Genomic DNA, 18,760 nt, shown 5'->3' with positions numbered 1-18,760 from the left:
GCGTAATTGGTGAGGGCCTGAGAGCACGCATGCACTGCTGATCTGCCCTAAATGGATATTTACAGTGTGGGTTGTTTGCATTTCTGATGATCTGCGACGCCAGAAGTTAATCAGCTCCTCCAGCGCACGCAATCAGCTCCGTTGCATTCTCCGCTCTGGTGTGGGGGAAACCGCTCAGACTGTGATTTTAGAGCTGCCAAACACCATTAAACTGCTCAGTGGAGCAGGGGGAGGATGATGCTGGGACCAGGCACTGCCCAGTGGTCTCTTGGGCCAGAGGACACCTGGGTGACACAGGGAAACGTGGCAACAACATCGGGACCCAGCGCTGACCAACGGTCCTGATGGGCCTGCACCAACATCTTGAGGCTGGTTTCAATTTAAGCCTGAGTGCTAGCTCAACTCTTCCCACTGCATGTTAGCATTCCCATTTCCTCACCTGAAATCCACTTGAGTAATCAACTGCAAAGCTAATGACTGGGGCACCAAATCAGCAAAGTACTCGAGCACAGGCTGAAGTCCCATTGAAAGAAATTAGACCTAAGCAGACACCTTGTTCCAAGGTGAGGGGGCTTTGTGTAGAAAGTTGCAAGAATGCAGTTCAAAACAGGTGTGGCAATGGTTTTTGCTATGGAAGCAAACCATTCTCACGGGAGTGGCTGCCAAGCATCCTGCTCAGCGCTCACAGGACCTGTCAGAAGCAAGGGGAACGTGGAGACTTTGACCTGGCTTTAGTTTGTCAGCAGCCAAAGCCGAGCAGGCTTCAGAGGACAGCCCCAGGACTGAGGTGGCAGCTGGACTGCAGATGAAGGGCACAGCACCCACGGGCACCCCAGGCAGCACCAGCACAAGCAGGATCTCCGCACTGGGATCCCACAGTGAGCCACACTCAGCTGCTCCTTGCAATGAGGTCTGGCCCTGCAGAGCAGCAGGCGGGCAGGGCACAGCCTGGGCACCCTGAAAGGAGCCCACTGGCACCAGCAGCACTGCTCCAGCTTTTCCAAGGAAGGGCTGAGTCTGCACATTCCCCCCGCGGCCACGCTCCTGCCCTGGCGATCCACTCACACCTGCTCTGCAGCAGCTTCACAGAAATCCCACATCTGACCCCCAGGCACCGCCCGGTCACGCTCCGAGTGACGGGAACGGCAAAGATCAAGTTTCCCTGCGCACYGGAGAACAGGAATAAGGTCTGCTCCTGCCCAGGACAGCACCTCAGCGTAGCAGGTGCTGCAGGTAACCTCCTGGCACAGYGACATGGAGCTGTAACTCACCCGAAATGTGGGATTTTCCAGCTCACACRGCGTTAATGTGTGTGTATCGATATGCATATACATCAATAACCAACGTGCTCCAAGGAGACAGTTTCCCTGGACATTTTCCAGCATCTGGATATCTTTATTACGGTGAATTACTTAGGTCAAAGCCCTAACTTGCGTAAACTGGCACAGCTCTGCTGAAATCAATACCCCTGCGCCAGCTCCTGCTATTTGATGAGGTGGCCCAGGATCTCTGTATTGGTTTTACTGTCCTCCTTCATCATCTGCCTGGTTCCCGTCTCTTGTATTTTTTTGGTTTTGCACGTGGAGTCCTGGGCAAAGGCTGCAAGCAGAGAGCAAAGCAAAGGAGCTTCGCTTGTGAGTGAATAGTCCAGTTGTGTTCACCATCTCGGGGAGCATTTGCTTTCTTTGGTCTCTCGACACAGGGAGATTACTCCTTGGTTTCCTGGAGATCCCCAGGTCTGACATTTCCCTTTAATCCCCCTTGGTGTCCAGCCCAAGGGTCGAGCCACAAGACCAAGCTGAGGCAAGGGAGTACCACGAGGCATTCCTGCTGTCCCACATTTACCCAGGGTGCAAAGACACAGGGAAAATCAGGAAAAAGCTTTCTCCTACAGCAACTTCTTGCAGAAAGTCAAAAGCAAAGTCATGGACAACTTTCACTGCAGCAGGAGGRTAAGGGAGAAGGCCCTGCTCAGCCTCCACAGGGGGAGCAAACCAGTTTACGTGCTAATCCCAGTGTGAGCAACCAGAGCTGGCACCAGCCGGGACCACTTGTCTGACTTCAGCACTTGGCAGGGAGGGACGGATGAACAAAAATATGCAGCACAGACCCCGGCTGGCCAAAGCCATGGGTCGTTTGCTGTCAGCAAACGGAGCCAGATGGAAAAATAAATACAGAGAATATCTTGAATTTAGAGAGTGGCTCCCTCATGGCTGCAAGGCTCGGCAATGCCCCTGCCCAGGCTTTTCAKTGCCCACAGCACTTTTCACACCACCATCTGCTGGTGTGGCCAAAGGCAGGGACAAAGCTGCCATCCCTCCCCCAGCTCACATGTGTCCATACAATGCTTCCAAGCTCCGGGATTTGTTATTTCTGGGGAAAAAAAAAACCATAATCCTGAGGCCAGAGCAGAGGAGGGATGAGGGCAAAGAAGGGAAGTTGGCAGGAGAGCGCTGCAGGATGATGTTGTGAGAGGGCTCTATTCCAGGGAAGGCAGTCTGATGCCCCCRTGGGATGGACAGTGCTGTCCATGTTGACAGCCTGGATCCCGGTGTCTGTCCCCACAGATGCCTTTGGAAGCACCACCTGTACATGTGCAACATCCCRGTTCTCCACGCCAGTGTGACAGGGCTGGCACGGGCAGGAGCGAGGGAGGGATGTGGGGCAGTGGACACAGCTAAATATGGCCAGGAGGGAAGGGGAGGAYCATTTTAAACAGTTGAAGTTTCATTTTAATAGATACCACAAGGAGAGAAACATTCCTGATGKCAAGGAGCAAAACATGTACCTTCTTTTCCAAGGACAGTTTTTGCACACAACTCTCTGAGGAAATGAGGCACATTTGCATCCATCCCCATTCCTACTTCACAATTTTAGAACCTATTGGTTCATTTTAGCCAGGTCAGAGTGGCGGGGGTGTCTGAGGGAATTTCTGCTCCTGCTCTTTGTGGGTTTCTCCACACTTCTACATTTTTTTGAGAATTATGGCACTACTTTCTCAAACACATATAATATCCTTTCAGCAAAAAAAACCCCAGCCAAGTTCTGACTCGTATTTCAAACTCTCCCATTAARCTTGTACGGCTTGAACAGCATGGATCTACAAGCACTTAGCAGAGGTTTGCCCCACCTTCCCCACAAAAAATCATTATAATTAGCATTCCTGTGACTGGATCACACAACTATCTGCTGGAAAAAGTCAAGGCCTCATCCTTCTTTATGATTCTAGGCATGGGGGTACACTCAGTGCCACTTTAGTGGATTGGCTCAAGGRCAGCAAATTAAACAAAGCCAAGTAAATAGTTCTGGAGAGCCTCACATCCTCCTGTCCTTCCAAGGTGGTTGTGAGCCAGGCCATTTTCTCATGTGCTCATGAGGGAAAATGCAATATATCATTTTGCACTCCATGACTTGCCCCCAGCCCTCCCCAAGTGTGTGCTGGCAAACCATGGTGCTGAATGCCTCCACTCCCAAACCCTTGGCGAGAACTTCCCTCTTTCYAAAAGGGCAGTTCAGAGGATGGAAGGGTGTTCTAACACCTCCTGAGGCCAGTGAGAGAGTCTGGTATCATGCAGATTCCAGCATCTTGCATTCCCAGAGTGAGGAAKGTGTGTGTGCCCACAGGGAGTGATGCTGGGTGAAACATCTGTGGGTSACCGAGCAGAACCACTGCAGGAATCACATCAGGATTTGTTTTCTCCTGGTCTGTTCTGAATCCCAGCTGGATTTGGACTGGAGGGCCAGCAGCTTAGGCCAGCTACTGTTTCAGTCGCCCAGTACAGGAGAATTAATAATTAAACACAGGCCAGTTGTAGAGTAGTGGGGCTTGAAAGCAGCTGCAATATTTCCATTTTTAAAGGCAGSAGGGCAGGAGCTGCGAGCTCCCAAGTGCCAATTCATCTCCCTTCTGCACAACAGCATTCCAAGGTGATTTATTGGGGATGAGCTGGTCATTGCCACTTATGCTTCCCATGGTCAATGGCACATCCTGACTGCCCCAGGGATGGAGGAAACAGCACAAGAAAACACCAAGAGCACACAYCAGTCTGCCAGCAGTGAGGGAGTGGGAGGGATTCTTCCCAGCAGAGCTGGATGGAGCTGCTACCCCACCACAGCATCTCTTGGGAACCTTCAGCTGACACCAGCTCTGAGCCCCTGAGCTTCCTCTACTGTGATTTGCTCCAGGCCAAGTGAGACAGCCCAGGGCTGGCTACCAGCAAGCTGGGCTGGCCCTGGGAGCCCTCTGAGCCACGGAGCYCTCACATAAATCTGGTGGCTCAGCCCATCACCCTGGCATCAGGCACCTTTTACTCCGAGTCCAAGCTGCTCTTTCCTCTCTGGATTCGGACACCAGGTGTCCAGAATCCCAGCTGGARCCACCACAAAGCCGATGTGGTGCCCTTGGTGCATTTGAGAGCCCGGCCCCTCTGCGGTGCTGCGCACAAAGACAGGCAATGTCACCTCCCGCCGCTCCCTTAACTGCTTATCGATCCCAGAGAGCCTCYGAATGGATTTCTCTGGTGAGCTATCATCCTCCATAGCCTGGGAGATCCCTTCTATATTATGGAGCAGACATCTCAGTTAGAGCTTTATTTACTGCGAAGGAGCAATTAAGCCATCCCGCTTCGATTTATGGCCGGCACAGATAACCCCACTCAACACGAGCCAAGGCCAATTTAACTTTCAGATACTCACCCTTGCCAGCTGCAAAAAAAAACCAGCTTAATCTGTGCATTTTTTATATCCCTAGCCCAAATTCAGACCTCATCTCTGATCAGACCAGTTCAAGTTGGGAAATTATTCCCTTGCAGGCTGTTTAATGGATTTCCACTGCACTCACTGCAGCCACGAAATCAGAGCTCAACTCATCTGGTTCTATTTTCTGAAAGCTCATCCTACAGCTGCTATTTGGAATGCTGGGGATTTAAATGCCCAGATTCATGCTCAARGTAGGATAAAAGGAATGTCAGGAGCAAGGTTTACCCATGGTGCTGCTCCACTTGAGTGGCACAAGTGCAGGGACACCGTGGCTGGTGATGGGGGACCCAGCTGAGCATCCTGCCAGCCCTGGGGGAGGGGCTGGAAGCCAGGACATCCCTCCCAGCCCCTTCCCAGCAGGTTCCAGGGCTGCAGCAACCCTGCAGCACACAAAGCCTCTCRCTGGTCCGAGCCTGAGCTGCTATTCCAACAGTTTGCCATGGATAATGTTCATACTTTACAGCTTCACGGAGATTGATACAGATCTGCACGTTATTAATTTTTCCAGCTACCAGCACTGAATTAATCCAGCTGGAGACTGATTTAACTTCTCAATAATGCCCAGATTTTCCACATTGTCRAAGTCATTTCCCACTGTCCACAGAGGTGTCTGGGTAGCCAGGTGGAGCACCCCAACATCGCTGCATTGCTCCTTCCAGAGCCCAAGCTGCTGAGAGCCTGCTGAGAACACACCCAGCTGGTGGGTGTCCTCTCTGGGTGAGAGCTTGTGGGGTTTAAAGGAAACCTCTTTTTAACAAATTCTATGTCTTGGCAGGACAGAGCACTATAATTGGACAGAGGGGTAAGTGCTCCTTAAGGACTTAGTGAGTTGCCATGTGGCTCCAGTTTTAAAACATATTATACAAGTGGCTGCTTTTGTTCTCTCTCTTTTGGTTGGGTTTAACTCAGTAACAGCCTTAATTTCACATTCTCTCAACTGAACTCTTCTGCATTTGGACCCACAGCACATGTCCCCAGTGTCCTGGAATGTGACCTGTCCTCACCTGCAGCACTGCCTGCACCACCCAGATGGTTGGAGCCACCCGTGGATGCAGAAGCCCCTGCTGAAGAGCCGTGGTACCCAGCCAGCTCTCCCTTCCTTCTGATTAGCTGCAAGTCTCTGTTCTTGGCCTTCTTGTGCCTGGCATGGAGATGATCCCCTGGCTGATGGCCTGAGATCACTTCTGACGGCCCTACAAGGACAATACCCACAGCTTCTCACAGCCTGCCCAGCTCCTGGCACCGACCAGAGCCACGCTGCATCCCAGGGTGAGGGGTCGATGTCCCAAGATACTGGCTTTGATTAATCATACACTTRGAAAGGTTCTAAATAATACACAAAGGAAGATGATAGCCTGGCTATTATGGAGCTAATCCCTGCAGACAGGTATGGGCTACACCCTGCATGCCAGCCCTGCAAAACTGATGTTGCCTCCCAAGTCTGGGGTCCAGTTAAACTGAGATTAATTTAGGGCTTAATCTAATCACTGTTCCTGAAGTGTTTGCACAGAATACYTTGATGATAACCTGAGAGCCTTTCCAGGCAGCCACAGCCTGWGCGAGTAAACACCTCCTGCCCATAYTCAGGTGCCACCACCCATCACTCCTGCTTTCCAATCCCGCTTTCCCTTTTGCTTTCACTTCCTGCCCCAGCTGATTTCTTTGTTAGCTCTCTGTGCTCCATGGCACCAGCACATTTGGCTATTTCCCAGTGCATTCACACATGGACTTTTCATCCAAACCACCACACCTGGCAAGGTAGAGGAGCCTTCTCCTTTATCAGCTTCCATAAATGATTTTACACTGCCACTTGAGCTGGCAGGTGCAAAGATCAGCCCTGGCAGGACTATGTACTTCRCCTCACTTCCCTCTTTTCCCATAACTCATCCCATCCACTCCACAGAAAGCGAAGCTGAGATCRGTCTGACAGAGTCCCAGAAGATCTTGCTCACATCCTCCCCAGCATGGGAAACATCCTCAGCTTCTGCATCTCCTGGGCAAAGAGGTAATGACAAACCCTTCATGACAATGAATGACARTTGATTATGGTAATGACAAATCATCGGCAGGGACTGATGGTGTCTTGGCAGCCACTGGATTTTGGGACTATTGCAGTATCCATAGGTGAGATGAGAGCACTGGRTAGGAGGTGTGCTGGAAGCTGGGAGCACTGGGACAGTCACTGCCATCCCTGGTACCACAGCCACTGCTGTCCCTGGTTTCATTCATTTACTCTTAGATAGTGAAAACTAAAGAGGAAAATATGAAGTCCCTTTCTAGCCCTTCAGACAATGTCTGCATGTTAATTTAGCAGCTGCCAGGCAGGACAGTGTTTTTGTCCCTGCCCATGGCAGGGGGGTTGGAACTGGATGATCTTTAAGGTYCCTTCCAACCCAAACCATTCTGATTCATTCTGTGATTTATTGTACAGCAAAAAATTAATTTAGGAGGAAAATAAAACYACTCAGCATCTGAAATAGAGTATTATTTCCTGCAGCATTAATCGGTGGCATCAGTACCACATAATTTGTTACCGGTGGCATATTCCTGTATGGCTTAATTTCCTTAAAAGCGTGGGAATTAATGAGGTGTTTGCATTGGGAAGGGACTGCCAGGCACCAAGCACAACGTGGGCAATCACCAGARAGGCTTTCTGGCTGCACCCAGGCACCGGGGGTTGTGAACCACGGTGTACAAACCACAGCTCTGCTGCCCCGSGGGGATTCATCTGCTCACAGGCTGATGGGACCCAGCAGCTGAGCACCTGCCCTCTGTACTGAAGCACACAACAAGAATTCACCTCACTTAAGGAGTGTCCAGCAATACTGAAYGATCAGTTGTTTCTCAGTTACTGAGTTACTGAGGTTGTGTTTTCCCAGAAGGAAGTCAATCAGGGAGCTGCCAGCCCTCGTGTCGCTGGCCCTGTGTGAATCACAGCCCTTCACTGATGTTATAATTGTATTTCACMTTCTTATCTTGTGTGCACTGAGGAACTCCAGCAGGAAAAATCCCCATCCCCCATCAGGGATCCAGCCTGGGGGAAGAGCTGCTGAAGGGACAATCTGCTCCTGGGGGTGCATTGGTGCATGCTGTAGCCATTCCCAGGGAAAAGAGAGATGGGASAGGGCTTGAGGCCAGCAGGTCAAGAAGGGTGATTCTGCCACCCAATTCCACTCAGGTGAGACCCCACCTGCAGGGCTGTGTCCAGATCTGGTGTCCACAACATGGAAACGGCGTGGAGAGGGTCCAGTGGAAGTTGGAGCCCCTCTGCTCTGAGCCAGGCTGCGAGAGCTGGAGTGTTCACCTGGAGAAGGGAAGGCTCTAGGGACACCTCAGAGCACTTCCCAGTGCCTAAAGGTGCTCCAAGAGGTCTGGAGAGGGAATATGAACAAGAAACAGGGACAGGACAAAGGGGAATGGCTTCCCACTGCCAGAGGGCAGAGTTAGATGGGATATTGGGAAGGAATTGTTCCCAGTGAGGGTGGGGAGGTCCAGGCCTTCCCCGACTTAGCATTAAAATGGGCTCAGCAAAAAAACCTTCCCGTGTTTTACAGGGGTTCAGATATTATTATCTATTTCATACACATGCATTATATATTTCTATAAACTTGACCTTTCAAGGGCTGCCCTGTGCACTTGCTGAGCATTACATATAAACTGATTATGAAATATTTCAACCAACAGCTTCCAGATGATGTGTGGGCAAAATTCAGGGCTGAGGAAGGGAGACAAGAGGCAGCCTCGGAAAAGTGGGGTACTACAGAGAAATGTGCCTCTAACCTCAGGTCTGCAGCTCTGCACCCTCAGACTTCAGTCTCACTCTCCAAGACTCAGGTGGGAGCTSAGGTGTACTCTTCAATGTGTGCTGAGACCCCTGAGGACAAATAAAAAAAAATATAAAAAAAAAATAAAAAAGATGTAATAGTGACTCCAGCTGCCAAAATCCTAAATAACTAAATGCTTTTGGTGCCAGTCATCAGCAGAAAAGTTACAGGAAATAGGAAGAAAATCTCCTATTTGATATTCTCTCATGGACCTTGTATAAAAGACCTTTCCTACAGGTAACTTGGTAACCCCACCATCAAACCCCCACTAAAGCAGGGCAGAAGCAGCTTGAGTTCCTGGGTCAGAGCTGATGGCAGTGAATCTCCACCACAGGCATTGCAGTATTAACATTTAAAAAATCACGAGACCTTAAATATCCCAACGCTAAGTCTCATGACCTTTAAGTCAACTAGATTCAGGTTTCCTTTTCTTTGACTCTCACTGCACTTTTGGGATGGAAATAAAAGACCTTGTTAGGTTTAGGGAGCATTACAGGGAGCCTCCAGCACCAATTCTTCCCACATTTACCTTCCTGGTCCCCTAAATTCACTTATCATAAGGGCTGGTTTATTTTTAAGCAGTTCTTTTACATGTTGTCACATTTGGATAATACTTGCTTTTAAGGCAATTCTTGAAAGATTTTTAAGATCAGATGAAATAAGGCTCCCTTTGAGGTTCACTCTGACCCAAACCAGCATTAAGTCCTGAAGTTTGTCCAGGTTGGGTGGCAAGGCATTAGCAGGGGCTTCATGCCTTTTACAGGCTACGAGGAAAGGCAAAGACAGAAACTCAAAGGCAGAATATTAGAAAATTCCCCAATYCCAATGTCCCAAAACACAGTCCCGCACTATGCCACATCCCTGGGCACACAATACCCCAGCAGTGCTCACTCAGTCCTAGGCCRCGTTTCTGACTTTGGTAACACATTCCCCTGAAAAACCAAACTCAGCTCAGAGAAAGCCATGCCTTAGGCTGCATTCGTTTGGTTGACTCAAATCAAAAATGTGGAGTCAGGTGTTTGTCAGCTGCTCTATAGCGCTGAAAAAAGCCCCTTTCGGCTTTTCTTCTGTGTTGCCAAGGTGCGTACTTTAGATAAAAGTCCCGTTTCTGGCTGAGCCACTCGCTGCTGCTCCCGAGAGGGAGAGGACAGGCTCTGGTCCTGCTCTGCTCCGTCCTTACCACCACCCCAAGGTGGCTCCCAGCCCTTGGCATTTTCTGCTGCCACGAACGGGACGGACCCACAACACCGCCTGTCTGGATGGCAAACAGGCACAGAAAGCCACCCCAAATCCGCTGCTCAGGTCCAGCAGCCCCCAGTCCCCTCTCCGCTGCCCTGCCAGCCGCTCCCCATAACCCCGAGGCTGGATGGARCCGCAGGCGCGGGGACGCTGGACAYCGGCTCAGCCTGGAACAGCCACCCGGCTCAGCCGGCGGCTCTGTTTGCACGTACAGATAAATAAATATCCACGAGGCAGAGCCGAAAAGCCAGAGTCAGCTCCTCTGCGGGCCCTGCGGCTCCGGTTACGGCGCTGGCCGCGCCCCGCGGCACGGACTCTCGGCGGAGCAGCCGCCAGCCTGGCACGGCACGGCACGGAGCAGATGGTCAGAGCCGCTTGGCCCGGGGCCACCGCCAGCCCCCGGCTCCTCGCCTCACATGATGCTCACCGAGGCCACCTGGGCCTCCCGGGCACCTGCGGGCCGGGCAGGACACCGCGCCACCGCGGGCAAAGCCGGAGCAGTTGCTGGCGTGGCGGGGGTCARCGCTATCCCCAAAATTACCGCAGCCCTCCCAGCATCACCATCTGCTGTGGAGGATCCTGCTCCCGCCCCAGTGTGAGCAACAGACTGRGGTAGCCGTGGGCAGAATTTGGCAGGGAGAAACACTCCGGAGCAGAGCTGGGTGGCAGAGGAATCACAGCACCTCGGGCAAACCCTCAAAAGCCACTGTCACCCTGCCTGTGGTGGCTGTTGTTGGGGCAGCTTCGTCCTGCTGCCCAGAGCTGCCAGGAAGGACCCGCTACCCCGTTTGCCCCTCGGACAAGGACACAAGGAGCACAAAGGGCACGGCAGGGTACGTGTCCTGGGCTGCAGGAGAAGCAGGGAAGGGGTGGCAATGGCAGGAACCAGGTCCTGTGCCCGGCCACCATCCCGTGGGCTGGGGACACGGGCAGGGAGTCAAATCCTGCCGCCGGGCTGCAGGGGGAGAAGCCGTGTGCAGGGACCGGCTGCGGGCATCGCTCGGCGCTTCCCTGCCCTCCCCACTGAGGGCTTTGAATCCTCAGTAACCTGGGAAGGGTTTGGCCAAGAGCAGCGGGCACGCTGGGCAATGGCACCCCCGAGGCAGGGGCACGGCGGGGGCTCGGGGGTGCATCGGGGCGCCCCGGGAGATGCGGCAGCACCAGCACAGCCACGGGCACGTGAGAGCCCAAGAGCTCCGAACCCCGCTCCAGGAGCGCCGGGCAGCGGGCACGGCCATAAAGAGCAGGGCCAGCAGGGCTCCGGCTTCCTGGCACTCGGGGAATCTTCCTGGATCGCGTTACGTTCATGTGTCCTTGGCTCATCTCTGTACAGTTGAAAAACACTGTAAGGGGAGCCAGTTAATTGGGACAGCTGAGGTCGAGAAGCAAAGCCCAGGGAGCCAATCCTGCTGAACTGGAGACCTGTTGCTCTCACCAAAGTGGTCCCTCCCGTCAGGGAGCACGCTGCCACCAAAGCCCCGCATTGTTCCCAGGCTGCTCCACAGCASGGTCACCAGGARCTGCCAGTTCCACTCTCCGTGGGRAGGTGGTGGAGTCACCRTCYCTGGGGATGTTCAAGGAACGACTGGATGYGGCACTCAGGGCTCTGGTCTGGGTTACAAGGTGGGGATCAGGCAGAGGTTGGRCTCGATGGTCCTGAAAGTCTTYTCCAACCRAAATRATTCTGTGATTCTGCATTTTCAGTCACCAAACGAACCAGAGGGCAGGCAGGCATTCAGGGTGCTGGCTGGGTGCTGCCTGCGCGCTGGCACGGCTGAGGACAGCGGGGTCACTGCAGTGACACTGAGCACTTGCTGAGGACAGCGGGGCCACTGCAGTGACACTGAGCATTTGCTGAGGACAGCGGGGTCACTGCAGTGACACTGAGCATTTGCTCGGCTGGCGCTGCTGCTCCCGAGCCGCGCTTCGTTAGCCCGAAAGGCTCCCTGTCCCGGGGGATGTTCCCAGGCACTGTCATCACACAAATCACAACAACAGTGTTCCCAGGGTGCCGGGGGGACTGTCACCTGCCCCAGCRCCACCCTTGGAAAGAGCAAAGAGCTGTGTTTGCCCCCAGCACGGTGAAGCCGCTGGCATTTGGTCACCAGCGGGAAGGGTGACAGGAGGGTTGTTTCGAGGCGAGTGGCCACGGTGACAGAGTGGGGCTGTACTGGCACCAGCATCCACTCAGCTCCAGGTTTTACTGGGGTGTACAAACACCAAGTGCACTAAGCACACYCCCTGCACCTCAAGCCCAGGAGTTTTCTCTTACCTTTTTAATGGCTGCTTATTTAGGGAATACTTTTAGAGTGATGAAGGTGCTTTGCCTCTCCAGTGTTTCCCCTCACTGGACGAGAACTGGTCCTCATTTCCTTGGCTGTGTAGGTGTGGCCRCAGGGGTTGGATCTTTTTAGCTTGAATAAGCCTAGAGCAGAAAAGGGTACAAATCAGGAGGTCAAGGTATGCCCTCAACCCCAAGGCAGCAGCTCCAAAGGCAACTCTGAACTATGGGCAGGGAGGAGGAAGAAGCAGCTGCCAGGTCACCAATGGATATCCCCATGTCACCCTTGAGCTAAAACGGTGGAAGAAGCATAACACAGATTTGGGGGAGAGCCCCTCCCTCGCAGGTTGGCAGCTCAAGGARTCAGACCTGACAGTGGTGTTTTCCTTGCAGGCTCTGCCCAGGCTGTGCAAGCAAAGRTGATGATAAAGACAACAACCTCGGTAAGTACCAGCAGTAAGTCTGTTGTGAGACCAGCACTGGAGTGGCAGACCAGGTGACACTGGTACCTAAAAATGTGACCTTAAGTGCAACARCCTGGGATTCATGGAGGACACAGCCTCACCTCTTCTGCTTTTCCGCTTTTGGGGGATCTCAGGAAAAACAAAAAGAGCTTTCTCTGATCCCACCAGACAGGAGGGATAAACCCCAGGTGCTGCTGTACCAGGATGCAATACATGAATTACCACTGGCACCACCCCAGTTTCCCAGTCCCCAGGGAGCTAATAAATTATCATGGAATCRGGGAATGGTTTGGGTTGCCATGGGCAGGGACACCTTCCACCAGWCCAGGTTACTCCAAGCCCCATCCWRCCTGGCTTTGAATACTTCCAGYGATGGGACMGCTGCRGCCTCTCTGGGCCACCAGTTCCATGAAGTTATAAAACACTTCCAGAAAGGAAAGAACCAAATGACAGGCTCTKCTGGGCACCATGGCAAACTTAGGCCTTCTGTGGGTAACCTGAAGGAGCCAGGGAGAGAGGCAGAGCAGAGCATGGCTCCCAGAGTAACTGGCCATGCACAGTCCTGCCCCGAGGCTGAGCCCATCGCATTTCCAAGAGGAATGCCAAGGGAACAGCAATGTCCTTGCCGCTGCCTCAATGACAGGAATAATGTGCTGCAGAGCTAAGGGGGACAATGGGGCAATGATAATGAAAGTACAGGAGTGAAAATTCATTACTGGAGACGCTCAGGAGCCATCCTGAGGGAACCCCTTAGGTTTTCTGGTCTGCTTTAACCCTTTGGGTCTGGCTCTGGTACTCAGGCCATTGTGCTGTTCTGCTGACTGTGCTTTCCTCCTCTTTTTTCCCATTTCTTCATGAAAACAATATTCTCCTTCTCCACGCAGAGCGCCGTGTGTGTCACAGCCCCGCTGTGCCCTTCGGCGCTCTCCTTCCTGGGACTGTGCATGCAGAGCAAAAATCATAATGGGGGTTCTGGTCAGCTGCTCCACCACAGAGCCTAATAACATTTTCTGCTATTCCAGCAGTGCAGATGGAGATGGGAGCAGMGACCGGGCAGGACAGCCACTCCAACTCCACAGGTGAGCTCATTCCCTCCCAAAGGGACAAGTCTTCCCTGACTGCTTTTTTCTGCCTCCTGAGCACAAGGAATCTATTTCAGCACTGTTAATGTTGCTCAGGATGCCCCGGCATCCTGCCAGGTCTCTGAAAACTTAGAGATGCCCATCAGGCATCTCCATGGCAACCCTGGGATGCTGATTCCAGCTGGGCACAATGTCCATCTCGGAGCAGCAGCTGCCAGATCCATCTTTGCTGGGCTTTTGGAAGGACAGAAGAAACTGAGAGGGGCTCTGGTTCCTCTTCAKGCACTTGCAGGCTGCTGGAGGAGCAGCACATCAGCCACTCAGGGGCTTTGACCTGTGGGACCAGCCAAATGGCTCTTCCCAGCTGATGACAAAATTCCTGGCAAAGGTATTTTTGGCAATTTTTTGGGGAAGGTATTGGTACCTGGCAAAGGAATTTTTGGAATGTTTGGCTGGTGTAAAATGATTTGATGTTTTGGGCTTCTCCCACAGCCTGGAGGTGCAGGCAGTCCATACCTGGTGGGTGTTTCATACCCCAGCCTGTGTCCAACACCCCGTGGCAGGGCAGCAGGAGTGCAGRACACCACTGTGGTGTCAGGATTTGGGATGGGAATGGCAGTAACAGCCAGCCTGAGAGAAAGTGTGGCCCTCAAGGAAGGCAGGAGATGTGGAAAAGGAGGATGTCCTCTGTACCTACAGGGCCTTAGCCAAAAAAAAATTAGTTTATGTGTGGGAGAAATAGCCCAGCCTCCCCTGGGGACACATTCTTCCTGTCCCTCACATGTAGTGATGGACACAGCCACCCTCCTTGGTGTCACTCCTGGTCCTGGGAACACACAGAGTCAGCAGCACTCCAGGTTTGAGGACACCTGTAGGTAAAAAAGCCCAGCCTGACTCCCCCTGAATTAAATATATCCATCTTTCCTTGGCATTGTCATACCTCATGCCACCTTGACACCAGATTCTTCACTCCAGAGCAAAACGGTGTTTTGGTAACCACAGTTCAGAGAGGCATCCCCAGAAACACCAGGGGTGCTCCTGCAAACAGAGGTCTCACAGCAATCCCAACTGTTCTACTCTTACTCCTAACAAAGCAGCAAATTATGGGCAGAGCTGCTCAAAAACAAGAACCGGTGACYTCCACAGCTCCTCCAAGGCAGTGGTGAAATTGTTTCTGCTGCCACCATCGTGTCCTCAGTTCATCCAACTGCTCAGGTGTCCATGACCACTGTGAGAGCACCCAGCTCCCTGCASAGCACCCTGGCACAGGGTCACAGAGCAATAACTCCACTGAGGGCTGTGCCATGGCCTTGCCCCCGATGACCACTCACATCCTCGAGCTCCAGCCCAGGTAAACACAGCCAGGGAGCAGGTCCTGCTGCAGGCAGAGCTCCCAGCAACAGCAGCCCCACCCTACGGTGTCTCAGGAAGGAAGGTTTGGAGGGTCAGTCCTGCCAGGTCCCTGCAATTCCAGGAGGGTTGATTCCTGCCACGTCCACTTTCCTTCAAACACCTCAACTCACACTGAGCTCAGGTCTTTTTTCCAATCTTGTCTTCCATTTGCCTTTGCCATTGCATTAGAGAATACCAGGCTGGCTGAGCAGTCCAGATAACTTCTTCGTCTGCAGGGTCACCAAGAAGGGCTTTGCTCATCCCTGCAGCAGAGAGATGTTGATAAAACACAAAAAAAAAAAGAACTTTCTGCCTCTCCCAGGATGTGCCATTGCTGCTTGTTTAATTAGAAGGGGCAAGGGTCCGTCCTGAATAAACCAGAAATAGCCTTCCAGGGAAAAAATAACCCTGCCTGGGTATTCTGGAGGATTCTTGGAAAGAACAGCTACACAATCTGTCCCGGTCTTGTGGAGCACAAGAGTCAGAATTTCAGAGGAGGGACATGTCCAGAAAGCCAACCTGCTCTGGGGAAGAAACCTCCTTCACTTCAATACTGGTGAAAGCAAACAGAGTGTGTTTTCCTCTCCCCCTTCATTTCCTCTCCTCTGTGTCTTCAAACAGTTCCAGCTGTGCTGCCCATCTCAGCCGTGTTTGGTGTCACTCGCCACCCCCACGTGTCTGGGGTGGCTTGGTGGGGAGTGGCCACAAAGCACATCCCCAAGGGCACAGCTAATGGGTGACTTGGGTTAGCAGGATACCTTAACAAAGGACYCCTAAACCCTCTCCAGGGTCACACACGCCCCACTGCCTTCAAAGGAYGCGTTATTTGAAGATKATACAAAGATTAGTGTCTAATGACSGCGTGCAGCCCGGCCAGCACCACTCTCCTCATCCAGAAAGGCCAGCAGCAAACCCCAACCAAGCAGCAGCTGAAAGTCGATGATCCATCTCGGACAAGTCAGGACAGCTCTGGAGAGCCTGGCACCTCGGGTGGCCAAGATCCTGCCAGCAGCCCCCTCCCTGCTGTGGGCAGTGCCGGGACAGAGGCAGAGCCCATCCAGCTGCTGGGGCAGGAGCAGCTCTGTGCCAGTGCCACCACGGTGCCCGAGGGCACACGGCCACTCCTGTAGGTCTCTGTCCCAGGGTGTCCACGGTGGCATTTTCGGTTTCCAAGAAACTGTAGCAGAAGGTCTGGTGGAACCCCARCTGGCTGAGAGGAGGAACAAAGAGCAGCAATCATCACAGCAATGTTTTTTGTCCCTGAAAACAGGGAGAAGAGAAGAAACCAGCAGCAGTATTTGCAGTTATCTCTCAGAGCACAGAGCTGTGAGCCAGCCCCGCTCCTCACCCCGCTCCRCACACCTCCCATGGCTGCTCCCACACCTCTGGGCAGGAAGGACATCCCCAGGCTCCTCAGGGAAGGAGTGTCGGGCCCTATGAMAAGSCAGGGACCAGCCAGGCTGGCCTTAYATCTCCAGCAATCCYGCTYRGGGTGCAGGATCTCCTGCTGGAGGCTCGCCCACCCTTTGGACAGGTATTTCCACAGGGGAGGCAGAATTCACCCCCAAAGCATCACTCCCACTGCTCTTCCCAGAGGTCACGGCATTGATTCTGCTCTAAACCAGCCCTCATTGTCTCCCTGACATCCAAACACGTCCTTGACCTCCCTGGCAGGGCTGCCCCTGCCATCATTTAGCTTGTGTGGATACCAGGAAACTGAATACACGGGCTTATAGCTCAGTGGAAAGTTCTGCTGCCGTCTTAAATCATGAAGCACAGCTGCTGACGCAGCAGAATGGCAGAACGAGGCATCTGAGCAGCCTGGGCTCGGAAAACGCCGGCAGCAGAGGAAGGGCAGCTCTGTGGCAGGGAGGGAGAAAGGCCAGCGGGGCCAGGAGGGCAGATTAAAGCTCAGGGAGTGCAGCTGAAATGTGTCACCCTCCACGGAGGCGTCCCAGCCCTCCACTACTCATTTGCAGGGAGAGCAAACAGGAGCTGGGATTCAATGCCTTCAAATGCAAAGCAATGGCTGGGAAAGACGAAACAAAGCCCAGACTCTGAACACATCTGCAAATACACACACAAAATACACACGAAAATGAGCTCTGAATGAGGCATTCTGAGGAGGAGAGGGATCCTGGGAGTCTGGGTGGAGAGGGAGGGGAAGATACCCAGCTCCTGGCAGGGGAACAAAGCCAGCCTGAGGCTGGGATGGCTGGGACAGAGAGGGCATGGAGAGCAGGACAGGAGCCACTCACACCCCTGCACATGGAGCACAGGTGGCCCTGGCCCCCCCAGCCCCAAAGGGACACAGCAGAGCTCACAGGGCTCAGAGGAGGAGGAGCAGCCACAGCGAACAGCTCCAGCACGAAGGCTCCACAGCTCATGGGTGACACTGGAACTACTCCGTGGGCAGCACAGCTGGGGACAAGCAGGGACACGGCTGTGACACAAGGAGCACCAAACAAAAGGAAAACGTGTCAAATCAATGAGGATCAGCCAGAGACCAAAGGGGTCATCAGGATGTGTGAGTTCCACACTGCATTAGGGAGGTTTGGCTTTGGTGACTTTGGTGCTGCCTCCAGTGGGGTCACACGCCCAGGATGCATCTATGGAGGAGAAGACCCTGAAACCCCAGGGTGWAACAGGTCCCTCAGGGCAGGGCAGGGCAGGAGAAAGTGCCCCACATCACCACACCAAGAAGGACAGGAGATTTTCCAAGGCATCTACAACAGTCTTGGAAAATATTTTGGACACCCTCAACCATGGCCCTGGATGGACCAAGGTCCCCAGCAGCCCCTCTTCGTCAAGCAGAGATGGAATCTCCCCAGCCCACCTTCTGCTGRTGCCTTCACAGAACTTTATGAAGGCAGAACACCTGCACAAGAGCCAAAACACTTTCCCAGGATCACAGCCTGCAACTTCCCTTTCCACCCAAAGGGATTCAAATAACCTAATTCTTGCTCTACATTTTTACACTCCTCTCTCCTCCAGATCCCACCTAGAGAAATGCCAGACACGGGGTAAATGCATGGAATCACAGCACTCTGATAGCAGCTCTTGCTCTCTGGTCATTAACTCTTCTCCCTAGGACCTCAGTGAACATTTGAAATCCTGCAGCAAATCCACGAGCTGCCTTTATTTGAAAATCAACATGGCATTATAAAGCTTTCTCTTTTTTCTCTTCAAAATGCAAAATTTTTTAGATTCAAAAATATCTTGGCCCATGGAGGGATGTTGCTGGTGGTGTCCTTATCTCAGGCCAGAGAGGAGGTTACTCTTTTCCATGGAAAACTCATGTAGCAGGAAGGATTGCTGGAGCAGGGGAGGCAGCAGGGCCCACCTCAGGTACAGCTGGTGCTTCCTCACTCTGCAAATCAGCACCAGAAGCCTTCCCCTTCCCCTCTCAAGGCGAAAACAGAGGATAAAAGAGAAGAAAGGAAAATGCAAAAGAGGCTTCCAAACTCAGCTACCTTAGGAAAATGCAAAAGAGCCTTGCAAACCCAGCTACCTGTTCCATGAAGATTGGCATTTCTGGGAAAGCAGGAGCTCCCCGGGGATGCTTTCAGCGTGCTGCAAACACCTCGTGGCAGGACACGGGTGTGGGAAGCGGGGCCAGGAGCAGCAGCTCATGGCTGAGAGAGGGGAAATGCGGCCSTGGTGGTGTTCAGAGCCCGGAGGGAAGGGCAGTGCCGGCAGCCACCGGGGCATGACCGCCCC

The sequence above is a fragment of the Malurus melanocephalus genome, unplaced genomic scaffold (assembly GCF_030028575.1).
Source record: "Malurus melanocephalus ecotype Western Australia unplaced genomic scaffold, MMel_1.1 scaffold_412, whole genome shotgun sequence".
Taxonomy (NCBI): Eukaryota; Metazoa; Chordata; class Aves; order Passeriformes; family Maluridae; genus Malurus; species Malurus melanocephalus.
The sequence above is the reverse complement of the archived record's forward strand: the minus strand, read 5'-3'. Positions refer to the sequence as shown.